Genomic DNA, 8,521 nt, shown 5'->3' on the forward strand with positions numbered 1-8,521 from the left:
GTTGTATGTCTCATCTTTGACATATCGTTGGCATGTTGTGTTCAAAAAACCTGGTTTGGAATGTTCTTTCATTAAAGGAAACTGAGATTTTTTGAGATAATCAAGTGTACAGAAGGAAAAAGGGAAGCCTACAACACGGGGTATTCCCAGGCGGTCTCCCATCCAAGTACTAACCCCGCCCGACAGGGCTTAACTTCGGTGATCGGACGAGAACCGGTGTTTTCCCTGTGGTATGGTCGTAGACAAGTAATTCGCCGTGAAAATTAACTTTGTTATAAGGGAAAATAAAAACGAGGTCAGAGCAAGCACAATGTGCATTTGTCCTCTTGCCGTCAACGCAAGTGCCATGCAATGCTGGTCCTGCTGCCCACTGTACAAGGGCGATCGTTGTGTGCGCCTCGCTTTCAGGTTGGCTTTGGGCATTCCTTCCTTGGCACGGATTGTAATCGGACCACCATATCTCGTGGCCATGAGACTGGGAGCACCTTGTCCGCTGTGAGCATTTACGGGCATCCTTCTCGGCCTTTTGGCTAAGATCAAGTGTAGTATCTGTTCTTATCAGCTTAATATCTGATACGCTGCTCATCGAGCAGCTCATATATTAAACTGATTTTTGGAACTGGGCCGTGGAAAAGAGGCTTGCCTCGTCCCGGCCACGGGTTGCCTCGGTATAGCACTACCTCCGAGCGTGGCCCACTTCCCTCTGGGGAAGAAATAATCAAGTGAAAGCAGAACAAATGACCAAGCAACCAACCTTCACATTCTCTTCTCTTTTCTAGGTAGCATAGCAGCGAGCGTGTGGACAGCACGACACGACAGGACGAGGAGCACGTGACCCCATTACCACATGGTATGCGCAGACAAGTTGCGTTTTGCGGTTCCGGAGAGGTTGAAAAGGCATACTTACCTGACGCGGGAGGCACTGTGATCAGGGAGGCAGTCCTCTCAAGGTGAGGCTCTTTCATTGCACTTCGATTGGGTTGACCTTGCGATTACCCCAAATGTGGGTAACTCGAGCGTATAATTTCTGGTAGTGGGGACCTGCGTTCGCGCTAGTCCCCGCACCAAACCCCGGTGGCAAAGTTGGCTAATGGGAAGGTTTGTTGGTAACGTTTCAGGCAGGGCAGGGAAGGAGATGCGGTGGCGGTGTAAGGACTAAGGAAGGTGAGTTGTATTTGTGAATTCCACTGCTGAAATTGTAGGTGAATGTTCCCGTACTTGGTGCACTGCAAAACTGTGATTTTATTTCTTTCATTCTTGGCCGTAGAGAGAGCGAGAGGACGTGTTTATTTCAGCCGCATCGATTTCCATCGATAGACGAGTGAGACAAGAAAATGCCAGCGGGTCGAGCTCTTATCCTCGTGCATCGTTTCGAAAACGTAAGTGGATGTGTGTTTGTACTGCTCCATCGCGATAGATTTCTTTTGCGTTGTGTTATGTTGCGTTCTGGAGAGCCCGTTTTGCATTGAGTAACTGAGGACCCGCCAGATCAGTTGGCGTTACATTTCTGTGGCCAACACTTTGTGGTTTCTCTATGTTATCAGTTAATTGGATTGTTATCATAAAAAGTAAAATCTTTCATGGTCAGGATAGTGTCTTATCGGCCCTTTGAATACGTACTGTCCGTGTTGAGCAGGAAACAGTAAGACTTTGAAGTGCGCTACGTCACGTAAGTCACGTTTTCGCAGGATCAATGTTGTAGTGTTGTAGCCTTCGTTGTATGCATATCATCCGGGCTAGGTTAACTTCCATCTAATGCATAACAGTGCATGCATTTTTTACTTGTCGTATCCTGTTCTTTGCTCACACGAAAAGATACGTTTCATGTCATAAACGTTGGATTGATAAGATCTCGCGCGCACGCGCTCCCTTGGGAATACAAGTTCCACTTTCTCGTGTGAACTATTTTGTTTTTGTTGTATGTCTCATCTTTGACATATCGTTGGCATGTTGTGTTCAAAAAACCTGGTTTGGAATGTTCTTTCATTAAAGGAAACTGAGATTTTTGAGATAATCAAGTGTACAGAAGGAAAAAGGGAAGCCTACAACACGGGGTATTCCCAGGCGGTCTCCCATCCAAGTACTAACCCCGCCCGACAGGGCTTAACTCGGTGATCGGACGAGAACCGGTGTTTTCCCTGTGGTATGGTCGTAGACAAGTAATTCGCCGTGAAAATAACTTTGTTATAAGGGAAAATAAAAACGAGGTCAGAGCAAGCACAATGTGCATTTGTCCTCTTGCCGTCAACGCAAGTGCCATGCAATGCTGGTCCTGCTGCCCACTGTACAAGGGCGATCGTTGTGTGCGCCTCGCTTTCAGGTTGGCTTTGGGCATTCCTTCCTTGGCACGGATTGTAATCGGACCACCATATCTCGTGGCCATGAGACTGGGAGCACCTTGTCCGCTGTGAGCATTTACGGGCATCGTTCTCGGCCTTTTGGCTAAGATCAAGTGTAGTATCTGTTCTTATCAGCTTAATATCTGATACGCTGCTCATCGAGCAGCTCATATATTAAACTGATTTTTGGAACTGGGCGTGGAAAAGAGGCTTGCCTCGTCCCGGCCACGGGTTGCCTCGGTATAGCACTACCTCCGAGCGTGGCCCACTTCCCTCTGGGGAAGAAATAATCAAGTGAAAGCAGAACAAATGACCAAGCAACCAACCTTCACATTCTCTTCTCTTTTCTAGGTAGCATAGCAGCGAGTGGACAGCACGACACGACAGGACGAGGAGCACGTGACCCCCATTACCACATGGTATGCGCAGACAAGTTGCGTTTTGCGGTTCCGGAGAGGTTGAAAAGGCATACTTACCTGACGCGGGAGGCACTGTGATCAGGGAGGCAGTCCTCTCAAGGTGAGGCTCTTTCATTGCACTTCGATTGGGTTGACCCTTGCGATTACCCCAAATGTGGGTAACTCGAGCGTATAATTTCTGGTAGTGGGACCTGCGTTCGCGCTAGTCCCCGCACCAAACCCCGGTGGCAAAGTTGGCTAATGGGAAGGTTTGTTGGTAACGTTTCAGGCAGGGCAGGGAAGGAGATGCGGTGGCGGTGTAAGGACTAAGGAAGGTGAGTTGTATTTGTGAATTCCACTGCTGAAATTGTAGGTGAATGTTCCGTACTTGGTGCACTGCAAAACTGTGATTTTATTTCTTTCATTCTTGGCCGTAGAGAGAGCGAGAGGACGTGTTTATTTCAGCCGCATCGATTTCCATCGATAGACGAGTGAGACAAGAAAATGCCAGCGGGTCGAGCTCTTATCCTCGTGCATCGTTTCGAAAAACGTAAGTGGATGTGTGTTTGTACTGCTCCATCGCGATAGATTTCTTTTGCGTTGTGTTATGTTGCGTTCTGGAGAGCCCGTTTTGCATTGAGTAACTGAGGACCCGCCAGATCAGTTGGCGTTACATTTCTGTGGCCAACACTTTGTGGTTTCTCTATGTTATCAGTTAATTGGATTGTTATCATAAAAAGTAAATCTTTCATGGTCAGGATAGTGTCTTATCGGCCCTTTGAATACGTACTGTCCGTGTTGAGCAGGGAACACAGTAAGACTTTGAAGTGCGCTACGTCACGTAAGTCACGTTTTCGCAGGATCAATGTTGTAGTGTTGTAGCCTTCGTTGTATGCATATCATCCGGGCTAGGTTAACTTCCATCTAATGCATAACAGTGCATGCATTTTTTACTTGTCGTATCCTGTTCTTTGCTCACACGAAAAGATACGTTTCATGTCATAAACGTTGGATTGATAAGATCTCGCGCGCACGCGCTCCCTTGGGATACAAGTTCCACTTTCTCGTGTGAACTATTTTGTTTTTGTTGTATGTCTCATCTTTGACATATCGTTGGCATGTTGTGTTTCAAAAAACCTGGTTTGGAATGTTCTTTCATTAAAGGAAACTGAGATTTTTTGAGATAATCAAGTGTACAGAAGGAAAAAGGGAAGCCTACAACACGGGGTATTCCCAGGCGGTCTCCCATCCAAGTACTAACCCCGCCGACAGGGCTTAACTTCGGTGATCGGACGAGAACCGGTGTTTTCCCTGTGGTATGGTCGTAGACAAGTAATTCGCCGTGAAAATTAACTTTGTATAAGGGAAAATAAAAACGAGGTCAGAGCAAGCACAATGTGCATTTGTCCTCTTGCCGTCAACGCAAGTGCCATGCAATGCTGGTCCTGCTGCCCACTGTACAAGGGCGATCGTTGTGTGCGCCTCGCTTTCAGGTTGGCTTTGGGCATTCCTTCCTTGGCACGGATTGTAATCGGACCACCATATCTCGTGGCCATGAGACTGGGAGCACCTTGTCCGCTGTGAGCATTTACGGGCATCGCTTCTCGGCCTTTTGGCTAAGATCAAGTGTAGTATCTGTTCTTATCAGCTTAATATCTGATACGCTGCTCATCGAGCAGCTCATATATTAAACTGATTTTTGGAACTGGGCCGTGGAAAAGAGGCTTGCCTCGTCCCGGCCACGGGTTGCCTCGGTATAGCACTACCTCCGAGCGTGGCCCACTTCCCTCTGGGGAAGAAATAATCAAGTGAAAGCAGAACAAATGACCAAGCAACCAACCTTCACATTCTCTTCTCTTTTCTAGGTAGCATAGCAGCGAGTGGACAGCACGACACGACAGGACGAGGAGCACGTGACCCCCATTACCACATGGTATGCGCAGACAAGTTGCGTTTTGCGGTTCCGGAGAGGTTGAAAAGGCATACTTACCTGACGCGGGAGGCACTGTGATCAGGGAGGCAGTCCTCTCAAGGTGAGGGCTCTTTCATTGCACTTCGATTGGGTTGACCCTGCGATTACCCCAAATGTGGGTAACTCGAGCGTATAATTTCTGGTAGTGGGGACCTGCGTTCGCGCTAGTCCCCGCACCAAACCCCGGTGGCAAAGTTGGCTAATGGGAAGGTTTGTTGGTAACGTTTCAGGCAGGGCAGGGAAGGAGATGCGGTGGCGGTGTAAGGACTAAGGAAGGTGAGTTGTATTTGTGAATCCACTGCTGAAATTGTAGGTGAATGTTCCGTACTTGGTGCACTGCAAAACTGTGATTTTTATTTCTTTCATTCTTGGCCGTAGAGAGAGCGAGAGGACGTGTTTTTATTTCAGCCGCATCGATTTCCATCGATAGACGAGTGAGACAAGAAAATGCCAGCGGGTCGAGCTCTTATCCTCGTGCATCGTTTCGAAAACGTAAGTGGATGTGTGTTTGTACTGCTCCATCGCGATAGATTTCTTTTGCGTTGTGTTATGTTGCGTTCTGGAGAGCCCGTTTGCATTGAGTAACTGAGGACCCGCCAGATCAGTTGGCGTTACATTTCTGTGGCCAACACTTTGTGGTTTTCTCTATGTTATCAGTTAATTGGATTGTTATCATAAAAAGTAAATCTTTCATGGTCAGGATAGTGTCTTATCGGCCCTTTGAATACGTACTGTCCGTGTTGAGCAGGGGAACAGTAAGACTTTGAAGTGCGCTACGTCACGTAAGTCACGTTTTCGCAGGATCAATGTTGTAGTGTTGTAGCCTTCGTTGTATGCATATCATCCGGGCTAGGTTAACTTCCATCTAATGCATAACAGTGCATGCATTTTTTACTTGTCGTATCCTGTTCTTTGCTCACACGAAAAGATACGTTTCATGTCATAAACGTTGGATTGATAAGATCTCGCGCGCACGCGCTCCCTTGGGAATACAAGTTCCACTTTCTCGTGTGAACTATTTTGTTTTTGTTGTATGTCTCATCTTTGACATATCGTTGGCATGTTGTGTTCAAAAAACCTGGTTTGGAATGTTCTTTCATTAAAGGAAACTGAGATTTTTTGAGATAATCAAGTGTACAGAAGGAAAAAGGGAAGCCTACAACACGGGGTATTCCCAGGCGGTCTCCCATCCAAGTACTAACCCCGCCCGACAGGGCTTAACTTCGGTGATCGGACGAGAACCGGTGTTTTCCCTGTGGTATGGTCGTAGCAAGTAATTCGCCGTGAAAATTAACTTTGTATAAGGGAAAATAAAAACGAGGTCAGAGCAAGCACAATGTGCATTTGTCCTCTTGCCGTCAACGCAAGTGCCATGCAATGCTGGTCCTGCTGCCCACTGTACAAGGGCGATCGTTGTGTGCGCCTCGCTTTCAGGTTGGCTTTGGGCATTCCTTCCTTGGCACGGATTGTAATCGGACCACCATATCTCGTGGCCATGAGACTGGGAGCACCTTGTCCGCTGTGAGCATTTACGGGCATCGCTTCTCGGCCTTTTGGCTAAGATCAAGTGTAGTATCTGTTCTTATCAGCTTAATATCTGATACCGCTGCTCATCGAGCAGCTCATATATTAAACTGATTTTTGGAACTGGGCCGTGGAAAAGAGGCTTGCCTCGTCCCGGCCACGGGTTGCCTCGGTATAGCACTACCTCCGAGCGTGGCCCACTTCCCTCTGGGGAAGAAATAATCAAGTGAAAGCAGAACAAATGACCAAGCAACCAACCTTCACATTCTCTTCTCTTTTCTAGGTAGCATAGCAGCGAGTGGACAGCACGACACGACAGGACGAGGAGCACGTGACCCCCATTACCACATGGTATGCGCAGACAAGTTGCGTTTTGCGGTTCCGGAGAGGTTGAAAAGGCATACTTACCTGACGCGGGAGGCACTGTGATCAGGGAGGCAGTCCTCTCAAGGTGAGGCTCTTTCATTGCACTTCGATTGGTGTGACCCTTGCGATTACCCCAAATGTGGGTAACTCGAGCGTATAATTTCTGGTAGTGGGGACCTGCGTTCGCGCTAGTCCCCGCACCAAACCCCGGTGGCAAAGTTGGCTAATGGGAAGGTTTGTTGGTAACGTTTCAGGCAGGGCAGGGAAGGAGATGCGGTGGCGGTGTAAGGACTAAGGAAGGTGAGTTGTATTTGTGAATTCCACTGCTGAAATTGTAGGTGAATGTTCCGTACTTGGTGCACTGCAAAACTGTGATTTTATTTCTTTCATTCTTGGCCGTAGAGAGAGCGAGAGGACGTGTTTATTTCAGCCGCATCGATTTCCATCGATAGACGAGTGAGACAAGAAAATGCCAGCGGGTCGAGCTCTTATCCTCGTGCATCGTTTCGAAAACGTAAGTGGATGTGTGTTTGTACTGCTCCATCGCGATAGATTTCTTTTGCGTTGTGTTATGTTGCGTTCTGGAGAGCCCGTTTTGCATTGAGTAACTGAGGACCCGCCAGATCAGTTGGCGTTACATTTCTGTGGCCAACACTTTGTGGTTTCTCTATGTTATCAGTTAATTGGATTGTTATCATAAAAAGTAAATCTTTCATGGTCAGGATAGTGTCTTATCGGCCCTTTGAATACGTACTGTCCGTGTTGAGCAGGGAACAGTAAGACTTTGAAGTGCGCTACGTCACGTAAGTCACGTTTTCGCAGGATCAATGTTGTAGTGTTGTAGCCTTCGTTGTATGCATATCATCCGGGCTAGGTTAACTTCCATCTAATGCATAACAGTGCATGCATTTTTTACTTGTCGTATCCTGTTCTTTGCTCACACGAAAAGATACGTTTCATGTCATAAACGTTGGATTGATAAGATCTCGCGCGCACGCGCTCCCTTGGGAATACAAGTTCCACTTTCTCGTGTGAACTATTTTGTTTTTGTTGTATGTCTCATCTTTGACATATCGTTGGCATGTTGTGTTCAAAAAACCTGGTTTGGAATGTTCTTTCATTAAAGGAAACTGAGATTTTTTGAGATAATCAAGTGTACAGAATGAAAAAGGGAAGCCTACAACACGGGGTATTCCCAGGCGGTCTCCCATCCAAGTACTAACCCCGCCCGACAGGGCTTAACTTCGGTGATCGGACGAGAACCGGTGTTTTCCCTGTGGTATGGTCGTAGACAAGTAATTCGCCGTGAAAATTAACTTTGTTATAAGGGAAAATAAAAACGAGGTCAGAGCAAGCACAATGTGCAATTGTCCTCTTGCCGTCAACGCAAGTGCCATGCAATGCTGGCCCTGCTGCCCACTGTACAAGGGCGATCGTTGTGTGCGCCTCGCTTTCAGGTTGGCTTTGGGCATTCCTTCCTTGGCACGGATTGTAATCGGACCACCATATCTCGTGGCCATGAGACTGGGAGCACCTTGTCCGCTGTGAGCATTTACGGGCATCGCTTCTCGGCCTTTTGGCTAAGATCAAGTGTATTATCTGTTCTTATCAGCTTATATCTGATACGCTGCTCATCGAGCAGCTCATATATTAAACTGATTTTTGGAACTGGGCCGTGGAAAAGAGGCTTGCCTCGTCCCGGCCACGGGTTGCCTCGGTATAGCACTACCTCCGAGCGTGGCCCACTTCCCTCTGGGAAGAATAATCAAGTGAAAGCAGAACAAATGACCAAGCAACCAACCTTCACATTCTCTTCTCTTTTCTAGGTAGCATAGCAGCGAGTGGACAGCACGACACGACAGGACGAGGAGCACGTGACCCCCATTACCACATGGTATGCGCAGACAAGTTGCGTTTTTGCG

The 8,521-nt window shown here is 47.5% G+C and overlaps 14 non-coding genes across 14 annotated transcripts; 9 read left to right on the forward strand and 5 right to left on the reverse strand.

The window, feature by feature from the left end:
* Window positions 1-125: 125 nt before the first annotated feature.
* On the reverse strand, window positions 126-244 carry LOC137985856 (5S ribosomal RNA). The gene has a single exon (XR_011119378.1). It is a non-coding gene; the product is annotated as a 5S ribosomal RNA (ribosomal RNA).
* Window positions 245-510: 266 nt separating this feature from the next.
* Window positions 511-702, forward strand: LOC137985815 (U2 spliceosomal RNA). Its single transcript, XR_011119342.1, has one exon. It is a non-coding gene; the product is annotated as a U2 spliceosomal RNA (small nuclear RNA).
* Window positions 703-899: 197 nt separating this feature from the next.
* LOC137985887 (U1 spliceosomal RNA) lies at window positions 900-1,062 on the forward strand. Its single transcript, XR_011119408.1, has one exon. It is a non-coding gene; the product is annotated as a U1 spliceosomal RNA (small nuclear RNA).
* A 977-nt stretch (window positions 1,063-2,039) lies between these two features.
* Window positions 2,040-2,157, reverse strand: LOC137985859 (5S ribosomal RNA). Its single transcript, XR_011119381.1, has one exon. It is a non-coding gene; the product is annotated as a 5S ribosomal RNA (ribosomal RNA).
* Window positions 2,158-2,423: 266 nt separating this feature from the next.
* On the forward strand, window positions 2,424-2,613 carry LOC137985823 (U2 spliceosomal RNA). The gene has a single exon (XR_011119349.1). It is a non-coding gene; the product is annotated as a U2 spliceosomal RNA (small nuclear RNA).
* Window positions 2,614-2,807: 194 nt separating this feature from the next.
* Window positions 2,808-2,970, forward strand: LOC137985886 (U1 spliceosomal RNA). The gene has a single exon (XR_011119407.1). It is a non-coding gene; the product is annotated as a U1 spliceosomal RNA (small nuclear RNA).
* A 979-nt stretch (window positions 2,971-3,949) lies between these two features.
* Window positions 3,950-4,067, reverse strand: LOC137985860 (5S ribosomal RNA). The gene has a single exon (XR_011119382.1). It is a non-coding gene; the product is annotated as a 5S ribosomal RNA (ribosomal RNA).
* A 266-nt stretch (window positions 4,068-4,333) lies between these two features.
* LOC137985814 (U2 spliceosomal RNA) lies at window positions 4,334-4,525 on the forward strand. Its single transcript, XR_011119341.1, has one exon. It is a non-coding gene; the product is annotated as a U2 spliceosomal RNA (small nuclear RNA).
* Window positions 4,526-4,719: 194 nt separating this feature from the next.
* Window positions 4,720-4,883, forward strand: LOC137985889 (U1 spliceosomal RNA). Its single transcript, XR_011119409.1, has one exon. It is a non-coding gene; the product is annotated as a U1 spliceosomal RNA (small nuclear RNA).
* Window positions 4,884-5,862: 979 nt separating this feature from the next.
* LOC137985858 (5S ribosomal RNA) lies at window positions 5,863-5,981 on the reverse strand. The gene has a single exon (XR_011119380.1). It is a non-coding gene; the product is annotated as a 5S ribosomal RNA (ribosomal RNA).
* Window positions 5,982-6,246: 265 nt separating this feature from the next.
* On the forward strand, window positions 6,247-6,439 carry LOC137985816 (U2 spliceosomal RNA). Its single transcript, XR_011119343.1, has one exon. It is a non-coding gene; the product is annotated as a U2 spliceosomal RNA (small nuclear RNA).
* A 194-nt stretch (window positions 6,440-6,633) lies between these two features.
* LOC137985885 (U1 spliceosomal RNA) lies at window positions 6,634-6,797 on the forward strand. Its single transcript, XR_011119406.1, has one exon. It is a non-coding gene; the product is annotated as a U1 spliceosomal RNA (small nuclear RNA).
* A 976-nt stretch (window positions 6,798-7,773) lies between these two features.
* On the reverse strand, window positions 7,774-7,892 carry LOC137985857 (5S ribosomal RNA). Its single transcript, XR_011119379.1, has one exon. It is a non-coding gene; the product is annotated as a 5S ribosomal RNA (ribosomal RNA).
* A 267-nt stretch (window positions 7,893-8,159) lies between these two features.
* LOC137985822 (U2 spliceosomal RNA) lies at window positions 8,160-8,350 on the forward strand. The gene has a single exon (XR_011119348.1). It is a non-coding gene; the product is annotated as a U2 spliceosomal RNA (small nuclear RNA).
* Window positions 8,351-8,521: the final 171 nt, after the last annotated feature.

This window comes from Montipora foliosa, unplaced genomic scaffold (assembly GCF_036669935.1).
Source record: "Montipora foliosa isolate CH-2021 unplaced genomic scaffold, ASM3666993v2 scaffold_105, whole genome shotgun sequence".
NCBI lineage: Eukaryota > Metazoa > Cnidaria > Anthozoa > Scleractinia > Acroporidae > Montipora > Montipora foliosa.